Raw genomic sequence first — 18,175 nt, 5'->3', positions numbered from 1 at the left:
TGTAAGTGAGTGGTTGCGTGTATTGATGTGATAATGAGGGGTGTTGAAAGGAGCAAAACAAAAGGCCACAAAAATGTCGCTGACAAAATCCATCAGTGTGTGTGCATGGAGAGTTTCCTCAATGAATGGGGAAAAGGTATATTTATCCTGGGACATACAGGTGTGTCTCATTCCACTGATAATCCTCCCGGCTCCGCCCCACTGACTTCCTAATAAGGAAAACAAGAGCAAAGAGAAAGAATTCGTCAGACGGAGTGGGAGGGTCGTCACACATTCACAACTAAAGTTGCCAAGTACCTCTAAATCTAATGTAGGCTGTGTTGCCGAGCACCTCTAAATCTAATGTAGGCTGTGTTGCCAAGCACCTCTAAATCTAATGTAGGCTGTGTTGCCAAGTACCTCTAAATCTAATGTAGGCCGTGTTGCCAAGTAACTCTAAATCTAATGTAGGCCGTGTTGCCAAGTACCTCTAAATCTAATGTAGGCTGTGCTGCCAAGTACCTCTAAATCTAACGTAGGCTGTGCTGCCAAGCACTCTAAATCTAACTTAGGCTGTGTTGCCAAGTACCTCTAAATCTAACGTAGGCTGTGTTGCCAAGTACCTCTAAATCTAATGTAGGCTGTGTTGCCAAGTACCTCTAAATCTAATGTAGGCTGTGTTGCCAAGTACCTCTAAATCTAATGTAGGCTGTGTTGCCAAGTACCTCTAAATCTAATGTAGGCTGTGTTGCCAAGTACCTCTAAATCTAATGTAGGCCGTGTTGCCAAGTAACTCTAAATCTAACGTAGGCCGTGTTGCCAAGTAACTCTAAATCTAATGTAGGCTGTGTTGCCAAGCACCTCTAAATCTAATGTAGGCTGTGTTGCCAAGTACCTCTAAATCTAATGTAGGCTGTGTTGCCAAGCACCTCTAAATCTAATGTAGGCTGTGTTGCCAAGTACCTCTAAATCTAATGCAGGCCGTGTTGCCAAGGCAACTCTAAATCTAATGTAGGCCGTGCTGCCAAGTACCTCAAATCTAATGTGGTATGCTGCTGGGCACTCTAAATCTAACGAGGCTGTGTTGCCAAGTACCTCTAAATCTAACGTAGGCTGTGTTGCCAAGTACCTCTAAATCTAATGTAGGCAGTGTTGCAGGGCACCTCTAAATCTAATGTAGGCTGTTGCCAAGTACCTCTAAATCTAATGTAGGCTGTGTTGCCAAGTACCTAAATCTAATGTAGGCTGTGCTGCTGGCACTCTAAATCTAATGTAGGCTGTGTTGCCAAGTACCTCTAAATCTAATGTAGGCTGTGTTTGCCAAGTACCTCTAAATCTAATGTAGGCCGTGTTGCCAAGTAACTCTAAATCTAACGTAGGCTGTGTTGCAAGCAACTCTAAATCTAATGTAGGCCGTGTTTCAAATGATCATTTTCATGCTCAGCATAGCCACTTCATATCCTTTCTAACTAATTCAGCTACACTACACGATAACAGTAAGTGGACAACTGCTCGACCAACATCTCATTCCAGTATCATGGGCATTAACAATATGGAGTTGGTCCCTCCCTTTTTGCTAATCGTGGACTACAGGAAACAGAGGACGAGCAGGGCCCCCATTTTACATGGACGGGGCCGTAGTGGAGCAGGTGATGAGCTTCAACTTCCTCTGTGTTCACATCACTAAGGATCTATCATGGTCCAAACACACAGCACAGTCGTGGAAGAGGGCAATGACAGCACCTCTTCCCTCAGGAGGCTGGAAAAGATTTACCTAGTTCTTCAGATTTTCAAAGGCTCTACAGCTGCACCATCGAGAGCATCCTGGCTGCATCGCCTGGTATGGCAACTCCTCTTCATCCGACATACTGACTGGCTGCATCAAGTCTTTTTTTGTTGGGGTATATTTTGCACTGTTTAAAAATGAGGCCAGTGCCACGGGGATCCTAATGACGGAAAGGGGAAGGGGGAAGAGGAGAGGGGATAGTAGAGAGGGGTGAGACGAGAGGAGAGGGGGAGAGGAACAAACATTTAGTGACAACTACCTCGCTATCTTTCTCTCTCTCCTGAATTTCAATAAGTTACAGAGCTCAAAATTGTAATAAATTATCTGTATGAATATACACAAAAACATCACGGTTTAATCCTATAGATTAGATTAGGAAAACGTGTAGGACTAGATGGATAACAAGGTTCCTCTATAGTTTAGATTGGAGGTTTAACTGTGGGACTAGCTGAATCAGGGCTTTGGGTCAACATTTAGGCTTTCACTTCTTTATGTCATGGTTAAGACCTGTATGTACATGATTGTTCCTTACCTCTGAGGGAAACACAGGTTCTGAATGGAGTAAACAGGTTTCTGTCAGCACAGCTTCATGCATAATGCATGGTTGACATTCTGCTCCTGCTACCTGGAACCTGTTACCAGTCACAATGTGAAAAGTGTTGGTCTATGTCCCCCGCCAATCCAAATGAAAGATATAAAATTAATGGGCCTGATTAACACACTTTAAATCCCAGCAAATGGTATATTTAAATATTAAGACACTGGTGATTAAGCAGAGAGAAATATTCATCCCCGTTGTCACTGCAATTATAACCATTTCCATCAAGGGATTCCACAGCTTGACTTTTGTTCCGAGCAATAGTGATTAACAGTAAGGTTAATTGAAGTAGTTTCCAGAGGGTATTTCTCTTTCCTCTGGTCCTACATGGAGATTGGGTTTGTTCCAAATGGACCCTATTCCCTATTTAGCACTACTTTTAATCAGGGCTCTGGTCAAATGTAGTGCACTATGTAGGGAATAGGGTTCCATAGACTCTGGTCTAAAGTAGTGCACTATGTAGGGAATAGGGTTCCATAGGACTCTGGTCTAGAGTAGTGCACTATGGTGTGAATAGGGTTCCATAGGACTCTGGTCTAAAGTAGTGCAGTATGTAGGGAATAGGGTTCCATAGGACTCTGGTATAAAGTAGTGCAGTATGTAGGGAATAGGGTGAAATTTGGGTTGAAAGTAAAGAAAGTTTAGTTCTGTTGTTAACCTGTCTAGGACTGGGGTTCCAGCTTTACAGCGAAAGCTCCACGATTATGTTAGGTCACCACCAACTCACAGAAAAACACAATTAATCACTAACCTTAGATGATCTTCATCAGATGACATTCATAGGACTTCATGTTACACAATATATGTATGTTTGTTCGGTAAAGTTCATATTTATATTTTTAAAAAAATCTTATTTACATTTGTGTGTTATGTTCAGTAGTTCCAAAACATGCAGTGATTTTGCAGAGAGCCACAGCAATTCACAGAAATATTCATTATAAATGTTGATGAAAATTCAAGAGTTATGCATGGAACTTTAGATAAACCTCTCCTTAACGCTTTTGGGATAGGGGGCAGCATTTTCACTTTTGGGTGAATAGCGTGTACAGAGTGAACTGCCTCCTACTCTTACCAGATGCTAATATACGCATATTATTATCAGTATTGCATAGAAAACACTGAAGTTTCTAAAACTGTTTGAATGATTTCTGTGAGTATAACAGAACTCATATGGCATGCAAAATCCTGAGAAACATCCAACCAGGAAGTGGGACATTGTTTTTTAACTCTCCTCTATCAAATACACAGGGGATATGGGTTATGTTGCACTTCCTAAGGCTCTCCCACTAGATGTCAACCATCTTTAGAACGTTGTTTCAGGCTGCTACTGTGAAGGGGGCCGGATGAGAGCTGTTTGACTAAGGGTCTGCCTGCAGCCTCGTTCTCAGTCATGCGCTTTCACATGAGAGGTATCTCTCATTCCATTGCTTTTCTACAGACAATGGAATTCTTCGGTTTTAACATTATTGAACATTTATGATAAAAACATCCTAAAGATTGATTCTGTACTGAGTTTGACAAGTTTCTTCGACCTGTAATATAACTTTTTGAACTTTTGGTCCGACTGGACCTGAACGCGACTTTGGATTTGTTCACCAAACGCCTAACAAAAGAAGCCCTGCTGTAGTTACCGGGCCCTGCTGTAGTTACCGGGCCCTGCTGTAGTTACCAGACCCTGCTGTAGTTACCGGACCCTGCTGTAGTTACCGGGCCCTGCTGTAGTTACCAGACCCTGCTGTAGTTACCGGGCCTGCTGTAGTTACCGGGCCCTGCTCTAGTTACCGGGCCCTGCCGGGCCCTGCTCTAGTTACGGGCCCTGCTGTAGTTACCAGACCCTGCTGTAGTTACCGGACCCTGCTGTAGTTACGGGCCCTGCTGTAGTTACGGGCCCTGCTGTAGTTACCGGGCCCTGCTGTAGTTACCAGACCCTGCTCTAGTTACTGGGCCCTGCTGTAGTTACCAGACCCTGCTGTAGTTACCGGGCCCTGCTGTAGTTACGGGCCCTGCTGGTACCGGCCCTGCTGTAGTTACCAGACCCTGCTCTAGTTACTGGGCCCTGCTGTAGTTACCGGTCCCTGCTGTAGTTACCGGGCCCCTGCTGTAGTTACCAGACCCTGCTCTAGTTAAAAAAAAAAAAAGCACATTTTGTTCCATTAAAATAAAATCAAATTGATCAGAAATTACAGTGTAGACATTGTTAATTTTGTAAATGACTATTGTAGCTGGAAACGGCTGATTCTTAATGGAATATCTACATAGGTGTACAGAGGCCCATTATCAGAAACCATCACTCCTGTGTTCCAATGGCACGTTGTGTTAGCTAATCCGTTTATCATTTTAAAAGTCTAATTGATCATTAGAAAACCCTTTTGCAATTATGTTAGCACAGCTGAAAACTGTTGTTCTGATTAAAGAAGCAATACAACTGGCCTTCTTTAGACTAGTTGAGTATCTGGAGCATCAGCAAGTGTGGGTTCGATTACAGGCTCAAAATGGCCAGAAGCCAATAACTTTCTTCTGGAACTCGTCAGTCTATTCTTGTTGATCACCACCACCTAAACAGGAGCTTTGGGGGTGGGGCTGAACAGGCTGATCTCCACCACCTAAACAGGAGCTTTGGGATGGGCTGAACCAGGCTGATCTCCACCACCTAAACAGGAGCTTTGGGATGGGCTGAACCAGGCTGATCCCCACCACCTAAACAGGAGCTTTGGGATGGGCTGAACCAGGCTGATCCCCACCACCTAAACAGGAGCTTTGGGGTGGGCTGAACCAGGCTGATCCACACCACCTAAACAGGAGCTTTGGGATGGGCTGAACCAGGCTGATCCCCACCACCTAAACAGGAGCTTTGGGATGGGCTGAACCAGGCTGATCTCCACCACCTAAACAGGAGCTTTGGGGTGGGCTGAACCAGGCTGATCTCCACCACCTAAACAGGAGCTTTGGGGTGGGCTGAACCAGGCTGATCCCCACCACCTAAACAGGAGCTTTGGGGTGGGCTGAACCAGGCTGATCCCCACCACCTAAACAGGAGCTTTGGGGTGGGCTGAACCAGGCTGATCCCCACCACCTAAACAGGAGCTTTGGGGTGTGCTGAACCAGGCTGAACCAGGCTTTGGGGTGGACTGAACCAGGCTGAATCAGGCTTTGGGTTGGGCAGAACCAAGCTGAACCAAGCTGAACCAGGCTGTACCATCTCCAGCTGTTATCCCCTCTAAACTCTTAATATCCACTAAGCAGCAGAACCCCCTTAGGAGCTGTTGACCAAGTCTAGCTGTATTACTGTAGGATGGGCACTCCATGCCATAATTGTTATATAATGAACATATAATTGCGATATTGTTGACTAATTAGGACGATTTGAACAAAACAACATTTCAGCACCGTCCTCATCTAGTCCAGCTAGGGCAGCAGGTAGTGGTTAAAGTCTTTGGGCCAGTAACCGGAAGCTGGATCGAGTCACCGAGCTGACAAGGTACAGATCTGTCTTCCTGCCCTTGAGCAATGTTCCCCCGGGTGTGGTGGAAGTTGATTATGGCAGCCCACCGCACCTCTCTGGTTCAGAGGGGTTAAATGCAGAAAACACATTTCAGTTGAATGCATTCAATTGTACAACTGATTGGTTTCCCCCCTTACTTACGCAAAACCCGGACAGAAAGATCACATCTGTGACTCAACCCACTGAAGTGTTGAACCTGTCCTAGGGACTACATGGAAGTGCACTAGTAAGCCAGTGACTCAACCCACTGAAGTGTTGAACCTGTCCTAGGGACTACATGGAAGCGCACTAGTAAGCCAGTGACTCAACCCACTGAAGTGTTGAACCTGTCCTAGGGACTACATGGAAGCGCACTAGTAAGCCAGTGACTCAACCCACTGAAGTGTTGAACCTGTCCTAGGGACTACATGGAAGCGCACTAGTAAGCCAGTGACTCAACCCACTGAAGTGTTGAACCTGTCCTAGGGACTACATGGAAGCGCACTAGTAAGCCAGTGACTCAACCCACTGAAGTGTTGAACCTGTCCTAGGGACTACATGGAAGCGCACTAGTAAGCCAGTGACTCAACCCACTGAAGTGTTGAACCTGTCCTAGGGACTACATGGAAGCGCACTAGTAAGCCAGTGACTCAACCCACTGAAGTGTTGAACCTGTCCTAGGGACTACATAGAAGTGCACTAGTAAGCCAGTGCCTCAGCCACTAACTCCAGCTAGTTCAGCTAGTTCACGTATGGTAAAATCACTTCTCCCATAATGTACAATAATTATGTTCTATAGACACATTCATAAAGCCACGCAAAAAAATGTGTTATGCATTTGTGTATAAATGTGGTATAGGACCTTCGTTCTGTCTTTACTGGAGGCCCACAAGCTTACTGTACTATACTGTATTTACTTAACATGCTTGAATAAAATGAACACAGCTAGCTAATTCTCCTGCCTCTCTCTTCCGTAGCCAGATGAATCTGTCAGTAAGAGCTCTGCATACGGTCATGATCATGAATGACACGGGCTCTTTTATACTGTTACCGCCTGATCCAATCTGTGACCCATTTTCCAGATCGACACCCAGCGGGCGACCTATGACTCTACTCTGAACCCAGCAGTTGTCTCTCTGCCACACACACGCACACGCACACACACACACACACACACACACACACACACACACACACACACACACGCACACACACACGCACACACACACACACGCACACACACACACACACACACACACACACACACACACACACACACACACACACACACACACACACACACACACACACACACACACACACACACACACACACACACACACAGCAGTTGTCCTCTCTGCCAGTGTTATTACAGAAGGAGGCAAGGTCAGGTTGCAGAGAGGATGATGATACATGGGAGGGAGGGAGAGAGGCAGAGAGAGAGAGAGGCAGAGAGAGAGGGAGAGAGAGAGGCAGAGAGAGAGAGGGAGAGGCAGAGAGAGAGAGAGAGAGAGAGAGAGAGAGAGAGAGAGAGAGAGAGAGAGAGAGAGAGAGAGAGAGAGAGAGAGAGAGAGAGAGAGAGAGGACAGAGAGAGAGAGAGAGAGGGGGTCAGAGAGAGAGAGGGGGACAGAGAGAGAGGCAGAGAGAGAGGCAGAGAGAGAGAGGCAGAGAGAGAGAGGGAGAGGCAGAGAGAGAGAGAGAGAGAGAGGCAGAGAGAGAGAGGCAGAGAGGAGAGGGAGAGGCAGAGAGAGAGAGAGAGAGAGAGAGAGAGAGAGGGACAGAGAGAGAGAGAGGGGGACAGAGAGAGACAGGGGGACAGAGAGAGAGACAGGGGGGACAGAGAGAGAGAGAGAGGGGGAGAGGGGGACAGAGAGAGAGATAGAGACAGAGACAGAGACAGAGGGGGACAGAGAGAGAGAGAGAGAGAGGAACAGAGAGAGAGAGAGAGAAAAAAATAAGTAAGTTATCTTTTTACTCCGCTGTGTCTCATATTGACCTTGGCATTTGTGACAATCACATCCATCACGCTGGTGAAACCTTTCCAACAGGCTGGTCTGTGGAGCGGCCAAGTGAACAAGATTAAAGGACACGTCCCAAATGCCCTACGTAGTGCGCTACTTTTAACCAGGGCCCAGTAGCACACCATAGAGAGATTAGGGGGCCATTTGGGAGGCATAGGAGGAATAACAGCAGTTAGATGGATGTCTAACGTCAAGCTACAGACAGACAGATCAGCCTCCTACAGTTTCTCTGTAGTGTTCAGCTTCCTCTACCCTCCCTCCAGGACGAGGATCATATTTCCTCTGACACACGATGGACTGCTCCTTGATTAGGAGTGGTTCAGATACAAGGGATTGATTAGCTGCGGTTTATAGATCGTTAAGAGTGGGCCCTTTCATAAATTACAGCAGGATGTGTTTGTAGCTAGAACTATTTATGCTTAAAAATGACCCATAAACTCACAGTACATTCAGAAAGTATTCAGACCATAAAAGTGACACGTGAACTAACTCACAGTACATTCAGAAATTATTCAGACCACTTGACTTTTTCCACATTCTTTACGTTATTTTAAACAGGTTTAAAAAATAAATAATAATTCATTCATCTACAGTTTTCTGAAATTCTTGCAAATTTATTTTAAAAAAATAAACTGAAATATCACATTTACACATTTAGTATTCAGACCCTTTACGCAACACTTTGTTCTATACCTTTGGCTGTGATTACAGCCACGTTATAAGTTGGCACACCTGTATTTGGGGACATTCTCTGCAGAGTCTTTGTCTGTCAGGTTGGAGGGGGAGCTGGACAGTTACAGTGACTTGCGAAAGTATTTGCATTCCTTGGCATTTTCCTAATTTGTTGCTTTACAACCTGGAATTGAATTTTAAAACATTTGGAGGTTGTATCGTTTTATTTACACAACATGCCTACAACTTTGAAGATGCAAAACATTTTTTATTGTAAAACAAACAACAAATAAGAAAAAAATAAAAAACTTGAGCATAACTATTCATCCCCCCAAAGTCAATACTTTGTAGAGCCACCTTTTGTAGCAATTACAGCTGCAAATCTCTTGGGGTATGTCTCTATAAGCTTGGCACATCCTTCCACTGGGATTTTTGCCCGTTCTTCAAGGCAAAACTGCTCCAGCTCTTTCAAGTTGGATGGGTTCCACTGGTGTACAGCAATCTTTAAGTCGTTCCACAGATTGTCAAATGGATTGAGGTCTGGGCTTTGACTAGGCCATTCCAAAACATGTAAATGTTTCACTTTAAACCACTCGAGTGTTGCTTTAGCAGTAAGCTCATTGTCCTGCTGGAAGGTGAACTCCGTCCCGGTCTCAAATCTCTGGAAGACTGAAACAGGTTTCCTCAAGAATTTCCTGTATTTAGCACCATCCATCATTCATTCCATTCTGACCAGTTTCCCAGCCAATAAAAACATCCCCACAGCAGGATGGTGTTCTCAGGGGTGATGAGAGGTGTTGGGTTTGCGGCAGACATAGCATTTCCTTGATGGCCAAAAAGCTAAATTTTATTCTCATCTGATCAGAGTACCTTCTTTCATATGTTTGGGGGGTCATTGCCTTTTGGTGAACAGCAAACGTGTTTGCTTAGTTTTTATTTTGCAATGGCTTTTTTCTGGTCATTCTTCTGTAAAGCGCAGCTCCGTGGAGTGTGCAGTTTAAAATGGTCCTATGGACAGCTACTCCAATCTCCGCTATGAAGCTCAGCAGCTCATTCAGAGTTATCTTGGTCTCTTTGTTTCTTCTCTGATTAAAGCCCTCCTTGCCTGGTCCATAAGTTTTGGTGGGCGGTTCTCTTGGCAGGTTTGTTGTGGTGCCATATTCCTTCCATTTATTAATAATAATGCATGTAATGGTGCTCCGTGATGTTCAAAATGTCAGATATTTTTTTATAACCTGATCTGTACTTCTCACAACTTTGATCCCTGACCTGTTTGGAGAGCTCCTTGGTCTTCATGTTGCCATTTGCTTGGTGGTGCCCCTTGCTTTGTGGTGTTGCAGACTCTGGGGCCTTTCAGAATAGGTGTATATATACTGAGATCATGTGACAGATCATGTGACACATAGATTGCACACAGTTGGACATTTTTTAACAAATTGTGTGACTTCTGAAGGTAATTGGTTGCACCAGATCGTATTTAGGGGCTTCATAGTAAAGGGGGTGAATACAAATGCACACACCACTTGTACGTTTTTACATTTTTCAGAGCTTTTTGAAACAAGTCATTTTTTTTTGATTTCTTCAAATAATTTGGACTATTTTGTGTCTATTACATGAAATACAAATAGAATCCATTTAAATTACAGGTTGTAACAAAATAGGAAATAGGAAAATGCCAGGAGGATGAATACATCTGCTGGTCTCCAGAGATGTTTGAGCGGGGTCAAGTCCGGCTCTGGGTAGGGCAACTCAAGGACATTCAGAGAATTGTCCCAAAGCCACTCCTGCGTTGTATTGGCTCTGTGCTTAGTGTCATTATCCTGTTGGAAGGTGAACATTTGCACCAGTCCGAGGTCCTGAGCGCTCTGGAGCAGGTTTTCATCAAGGATCTCTGTACTTTTCTCTGTTAATCTTTACCTCAATCCTGACTAGTCTCCCAGTCCCTGCCGCTGAAAACAGCCCAACATCATGATGCTGCCACCACCATGCTTCACCATAGGGATGGTGCTAGGTTTCCTTCCAGACGTGACTCTTGGCATTCAGGCCAAAGAGTTCAATCTTTATTTCATCAGACCAGAGAATCTTGTTTCACATGGTCTGAGAGTCCTTTAGGGGCCTTTTGTCAAAGTTCAAGCAGCCTGTCATGTGCCTTTACCGAGGAGGAGCTTCCGTCTGGCCACGCTAACATAAGGCCTGATTGGTGGAGTGCTGCAGAGATGGTTGTCCTTCTGGAAGGTTCTCCCATCTCCACAGAGGAACTCTAGAGCTCTGTCAGAATGAGCATCGGGTTCTGGTCACCTCCTGAACAAGGCCCTTCTCTCCGTATTGCTCAGTTTGGCTGGGTGGCCAGCTCTAGGAATAGTCTTGGTGGTTCCAAACTTCTTCTATTTATGCATGATGTAGGCCACTGTGGGACATTCTTAGGGCCATTCAGTGCTGCAGACATTTTTGGTATCCTTCCCCAGATCTGTGGCTCGACACAATCTTGTCTCAGAGCTCTATGGACAATTCCTTCGACTCATGGTTTGGTTTACTTTCAACTGTGGGATCTTATATCGACAGGTGTGTGCCTTTCCAAATCATGTCCAATCAATTGAATTAACCACAGGTGGACTCCAATCAAGTTGTAGAAACATCTCAAGAATGATCATTGCAAACTATGTACTGAGCTCCATTTCTAGTCTGAATACTGTACTCGAGCTCCATTTCTAGTCTGAATACTGTACTGAGCCCATTTCTAGTCTGAATACTGTACTCGAGCTCCATTTCTAGTCTGAATACTGTACTCGAGCTCCATTTCTAGTCTGAATACTGTACTCGAGCTCCATTTCTAGTCTGAATACTGTACTCGAGCTCCATTTCTAGTCTGAATACCTGGATAATAAAACACGTTTTTTATTTGTAAAACATTTGAAAAACTGTTTTTAAAACCTGTTTTGCTTTGTCAAAATGGGGTCAATTTATGAGGATTAAAAAAAATGAATATGGCTGTAACGTAACAAAATGTTGAAAATGTGACGGGTCTGAATACTTTTCCGATGGCACTGTGAAAAACTGGTCCTTACAGCATGCTATCAATCATATTAACTCCAGCTAATAAATTATATCTTCATCATCCTCTTTATCACCATCATCATCACCATCATCATCATAACCAATATCATAACCCTCACTATCACCTTCATAACATCAACACCATCACCATCATAAAAATAAAAATAAAAAATATGCCATTTAGCAGACGCTTATCCACCATCATCAGTCACCATCATACATCATAACCATGGGTGGTCATAACCCAACTCCTGGCTTCATAACCATGCAACAACTCATAAACATCACCATCATTATCACCATCATCACCATCATTACCAGCATCACCATCATCACCATCATCATCATCATCATCACCACCATCACCATCATCACCATCATTACCAGCATCACCATCATCACCATCATCATCACCATCACCACCATCATCATCATCCCCATCACCAGCATCATCATCCTCACCATAACTATCATCACCATCATCACCATCATCATCCTCACCATAACTATCATCGCCATCATCACCATCACCATCATTACATCATCACTGTCATTATCACCATCATCATCATCATCATCATCATCACCATCATCATCACCATAACTATCATCACCATCATTACATTATCACTGTCATTAACACCATCATTACCACCATAACCATCACAATCACTATCATCGCCATCATCACCATCATCATCATCATCATCATCATCATCATCATCATCATCATCATCATCATCATCATCATCATCATCATCATCACCGCCACCATCATTATCATCACATCATCGCCATCATCATCATCATCATCATCATCATCATCATCATCATCATCATCATCATCATCATCCTCACCACCATCACCATCATCACATCATTTTCACCATTATCACCATCACCATCATTATCACCATCATCACCATCATTATCACTATCATCGCCATCATCATTAACATCACCATCATTATCCCCACCATCATCACCATCACTATCAACATCATTATCATCATCATCATCATCACCATCACTATCAACATCATCATCATCATCATCACCATCACTATCAACATCATTATCGTCATTATCATTAACATCACCATCATTATCACCACCATCATCACCATCATCACCAGTGTTATTAGAGAGAGGGAAGAAAAGAGGGAAGAGATAGGGAAGCCGCTACATCACCATGTGCAGCCTTTGTAGTGGGCGCCAGAGTGGAAAAATACATTATCGCCTCCTGTGTGTGTATTTACGAGTAGAACAGCTATAAAGAGCCCATCTGGGATCGACGTCACTGACCCCTGTCTCTCCAACTGTGAGGAGAGGACTCTACAGTGAGGAAGAGAGACCAGTAGAACACAGCACAGAAGATCATTGTACTGCTGGCTTCTCTCTCTCTCTCTCTCTCTGTCTCTCTCTCTCTTCTGCCTCTCTCTCTCTCTCTCTCAATCTCTCTCTCTCTCTCTCTCTCTCTCTCTCTCTCTCTCTCTCTCTCTCTGTCTCTCTCTCTCTCTCTCTCTCTGTCTCTCCTCTGTCTCTCTCTCTCTCTGTCTCTCTCTCTCTCTCCCTCTCTCTCTCTGTCTCTCTCTGTCTCTCTCTCCCTCTCTCTCTCTCTCTCTCTCTCTCCCTCCCTCTCTATTTCTCTCTTCGTCTCTCTCAATTCAATGGGCTTTTTAGTACATATGTTTCCACTGTCAAAGCAAGTGACATGGACAATAATACATGAACAGTAAACATCACTAATAATGAAGTTAAATTACAAAAGGGAAAATAAATTAACATAAATATGGGTTGTGTTTAAATCTCTCACTCTCTCCTCCTGAAATGCACAGGCATGTTGTAAAGACATGTCCAGGAGTGTAGTGTAGTGTAGACAGGTACAGGAGTGTAGTGTAGTGTAGACAGGTACAGGAGTGTAGTGTAGTGTAGACAGGTACAGGAGTATAGTGTAGTGTAGACAGGTACAGGAGTGTAGTGTAGTGTAGACAGGTACAGGAGTATAGTGTAGTGACAGGTACAGGAGTGTAGTGTGTGTAGACAGGTACAGAGTGAGTGTAGTGTAGACAGGTACAGGAGTAGTGTAGTGTAGACAGGTACAGGAGTGTAGTGTAGTGTAGACAGGCATGTGAGTGTAGTGTAGTGTAGACAGGTACAGGAGTGTAGTGTAGACAGGTACAGGAGTGTAGTGTAGACAGGCAAGTGTAGTGTAGACAGGTACAGGAGTATAGTGTAGTGTAGACAGGTACAGAGTATATAGTAGTGTAGACAGGTACAGGAGTGTAGTGTAGTGTAGACAGGTACAGGAGTATAGTGTAGTGTAGACAGGTACAGGAGTGTAGGTAGACAGGTACAGGGAGGTAGTGTAGTGTAGACAGGTACAGGAGTGTGTAGTATAGTGTAGACAGGTACAGGAGTGTAGTGTAGTGTAGACAGGTACAGGAGTGTAGTGTAGTAGACAGGTACAGGAGTGTAGTAGTGTGGTGACAGGTACAGGAGGTGTAGTGTAGACAGGTACAGGAGTGTAGTGTAGTGTAGACAGGTACAGGAGTGTAGTGTAGTGTAGACAGGTACAGAGCAGTAGTGTAGTGTAGACAGGTACAGGAGTATAGTGTAGTGTAGACAGGTACAGGAGTGTAGTGTAGACAGGTACAGGCGTGTAGTGTAGTGTGGGGACAGGTACAGGAGTGTAGTGTAGACAGGTACAGGAGTATAGTGTAGTGTAGACAGGTACAGGAGTATAGTATAGTGCATGGGTACAGGAGTGTAGTGTAGTGTGACAGGTACAGGAGTATAGTGTAGTGTAGACAGGTACAGGAGGTAGTGTAGACAGGTACAGGAGTGTAGTGTAGTGTAGACAGGTACAGGAGTGTAGTATAGTGTAGACAGGTACAGGAGTGTAGTGTAGTGTAGACAGGTACAGGAGTGTAGTGTAGTGTAGACAGGTACAGGAGTGTAGTGTAGTGTAGAACAGGTACAGGAGTGTAGTGTAGTGTAGACAGGTACAGGGAGTGCTAGTGTAGTGTAGACAGGTACAGGAGTGTAGTGTAGTGTAGACAGGTACAGGAGTATAGTGTAGTGTAGACAGGTACAGGAGTGTAGTGTAGACAGGTACAGGCGTGTAGTGTAGTGTAGACAGGTACAGGAGTGTAGTGTAGACAGGTACAGGAGTATAGTGTAGTGTAGACAGGTACAGGAGTATAGTATAGTGTAGACAGGTACAGGAGTGTAGTGTAGTGTAGACAGGTACAGGAGTATAGTGTAGTGTAGACAGGTACAGGAGTGTAGTGTAGACAGGTACAGGAGTGTAGTGTAGTGTAGACAGGTACAGGAGTGTAGTATAGTGTAGACAGGTACAGGAGTGTAGTGTAGTGTAGACAGGTACAGGAGTGTAGTGTAGTGTAGACAGGTACAGGAGTGTAGTGTAGACAGGTACAGGAGTATAGTATAGTGTAGACAGGTACAGGAGTGTAGTGTAGTGTAGACAGGTACAGGAGTATAGTATAGTGTAGACAGGTACAGGAGTGTAGTGTAGACAGGTACAGGAGTGTAGTGTAGACAGGTACAGGAGTATAGTGTAGTGTAGACAGGTACAGGAGTGTAGTGTAGACAGGTACAGGAGTATAGTGTAGTGTAGACAGGTACAGGAGTGTAGTGTAGACAGGTACAGGAGTGTAGTATAGTGTAGACAGGTACAGGAGTGTAGTGTAGTGTAGACAGGTACAGGAGTGTAGTGTAGACAGGTACAGGAGTGTAGTGTAGCGTAGACAGGTACAGGAGTGTAGTGTAGACAGGTACAGGAGTGTAGTGTAGTGTAGACAGGTACAGGAGTATAGTGTAGTGTAGACAGGTACAGGAGTATAGTGTAGTGTAGACAGGTACAGGAGTGTAGTGTAGACAGGTACAGGAGTGTAGTATAGTGTAGACAGGTACAGGAGTGTAGTGTAGTGTAGACAGGTACAGGAGTGTAGTGTAGACAGGTACAGGAGTGTAGTATAGTGTAGACAGGTACAGGAGTGTAGTGTAGTGTAGACAGGTACAGGAGTGTAGTGTAGACAGGTACAGGAGTGTAGTGTAGACAGGTACAGGAGTATAGTGTAGTGTAGACAGGTACAGGAGTGTAGTGTAGACAGGTACAGGCGTGTAGTGTAGTGTAGACAGGTACAGGAGTGTAGTGTAGACAGGTACAGGAGTATAGTGTAGTGTAGACAGGTACAGGAGTATAGTATAGTGTAGACAGGTACAGGAGTGTAGTGTAGTGTAGACAGGTACAGGAGTATAGTGTAGTGTAGACAGGTACAGGAGTGTAGTGTAGACAGGTACAGGAGTGTAGTGTAGTGTAGACAGGTACAGGAGTGTAGTATAGTGTAGACAGGTACAGGAGTGTAGTGTAGTGTAGACAGGTACAGGAGTGTAGTGTAGTGTAGACAGGTACAGGAGTGTAGTGTAGTGTAGACAGGTACAGGAGTGTAGTGTAGTGTAGACAGGTACAGGAGTGTAGTGTAGTGTAGACAGGTACAGGAGTGTAGTGTAGTGTAGACAGGTACAGGAGTATAGTATAGTGTAGACAGGTACAGGAGTGTAGTGTAGACAGGTACAGGCAGTGTAGTGTAGTGTAGACAGGTACAGGAGTGTAGTGTAGACAGGTACAGGAGTATAGTGTAGTGTAGACAGGTACAGGAGTATAGTATAGTGTAGACAGGTACAGGAGTGTAGTGTAGTGTAGACAGGTACAGGAGTATAGTGTAGTGTAGACAGGTACAGGAGTATAGTGTAGTATAGACAGGTACAGGAGTGTAGTATAGTGTAGACAGGTACAGGAGTGTAGTGTAGTGTAGACAGGTACAGGAGTGTAGTGTAGACAGGTACAGGAGTGTAGTGTAGACAGGTACAGGAGTGTAGTATAGTGTAGACAGGTACAGGAGTGTAGTGTAGTGTAGACAGGTACAGGAGTGTAGTGTAGTGTAGACAGGTACAGGAGTGTAGTGTATGAGACAGGTACAGGAGTGTAGTGTAGACAGGTACCAGGAGTGTAGTGTAGTGTAGACAGGTACAGGAGTGTAGTGTAAACAGGTACAGGAGTGTAGTGTAGTGAGACAGGTACAGGAGTGTAGTGTAGTGTAGACAGGTACAGGAGTGTAGTGTAGTGTAGACAGGTACAGGAGTGTAGTGTAGTGTAGACAGGTACAGGAGTGTAGTGTAGACATGGTACAGGAGTGTAGTGTAGTGTAGACAGGTACAGGAGTATAGTGTAGTGTAGACAGGTACAGGAGTATAGTGTAGTGTAGACAGGTACAGGAGTGTAGTGTAGACAGGTACAGGAGTGTAGTATAGTGTAGACAGGTACAGGAGTGTAGTGTAGTGTAACAGGTACAGGAGTGAGTAGACAGGTACAGATGTAGTATAGTGTAGACAGGTACAGGAGTGTAGTGTAGTGTAGACAGGTACAGGAGTGTAGTGTAGACAGGTACAGTGAGTGTAGACAGGTACAGGAGTGTAGTGTAGTGTAGACATGTACAGGGAGTGTAGTGTAGACAGGCACAGGAGTGTAGTGTAGTGTAGACATGTACAGGAGTGTAGTGTAGAAAGGTACAGGAGTGTAGTGTAGTGTAGACAGGTACAGGAGTGCAGTGTAGTGTAGACAGGTACAGGAGTGTAGTGTAGACAGGTACAGGAGTGTAGTGTAGACAGGTACAAGGAGTATAGTGTAGTGTAGACAGGTACAGGGTATAGTGTAGTGTAGACAGGTACAGGAGTAGTAGTAGACATGTACAGGAGTGTAGTGTAGACAGGTACAGGAGTGTAGTGTAGACAGGCACAGGAGTGTAGTGTAGTGTAGACAGGTACAGGAGTATAGTATAGTGTAGACAGGTACAGGAGTATAGTATAGTGTAGACAGGTACAGGAGTATAGTATAGTGTAGACAGGTACAGGAGTATAGTATAATGTAGACAGGTACAGGAGTGTAGTGTAGTGTAGACATGTACAGGAGGTGTAGTGTAGACAGGTACAGAGTATAGTGTAGTGTAGACAGGTACAGTGAGTGTAGTGTAGATCAGGTACAGGAGTGTAGTGTAGAGTGCAGGTACAGGGTATAGTGTAGTGTAGACAGGCACAGGTGAGTGTAGTGTAGACAGGTACAGGAGTGTAGTGTAGTGTAGACAGGTACAGGAGTGTAGTGTAGTGTAGACAGGTACAGGAGTGTAGTGTAGTGTAGACAGGTACAGGAGTATAGTGTAGTGTAGACAGGTACAGGAGTGTAGTGTAGACAGGTACAGGGTGAGTGTAGTGTAGACAGGCACAGGAGTATAGTGTAGTGTAGACAGGTACAAGTGTAGTGTAGACAGGTACAGGAGTGCAGTGTAGTGTAGACAGGTACAGGAGGCAGTGTAGACAGGTACGGGAGTGTAGTGTGGTGTAGACAGGTACAGGAGTGTAGTGTAGTGTAGACAGGTACAGGAGTGTAGTGTAGTGTCGACAGGTACAGGAGTGTAGTGTGTGTAGACAGGTACAGGAGTGTAGTGTAGTGTAGACAGGTACAGGAGTGTAGTATAGTGTAGACAGGTACAGGAGTGTAGTG

The sequence above is a fragment of the Oncorhynchus gorbuscha genome, linkage group LG12 (genome assembly GCF_021184085.1).
Source record: "Oncorhynchus gorbuscha isolate QuinsamMale2020 ecotype Even-year linkage group LG12, OgorEven_v1.0, whole genome shotgun sequence".
Classification (NCBI taxonomy): Eukaryota; Metazoa; Chordata; class Actinopteri; order Salmoniformes; family Salmonidae; genus Oncorhynchus; species Oncorhynchus gorbuscha.
The sequence above is the reverse complement of the archived record's forward strand: the minus strand, read 5'-3'. Positions refer to the sequence as shown.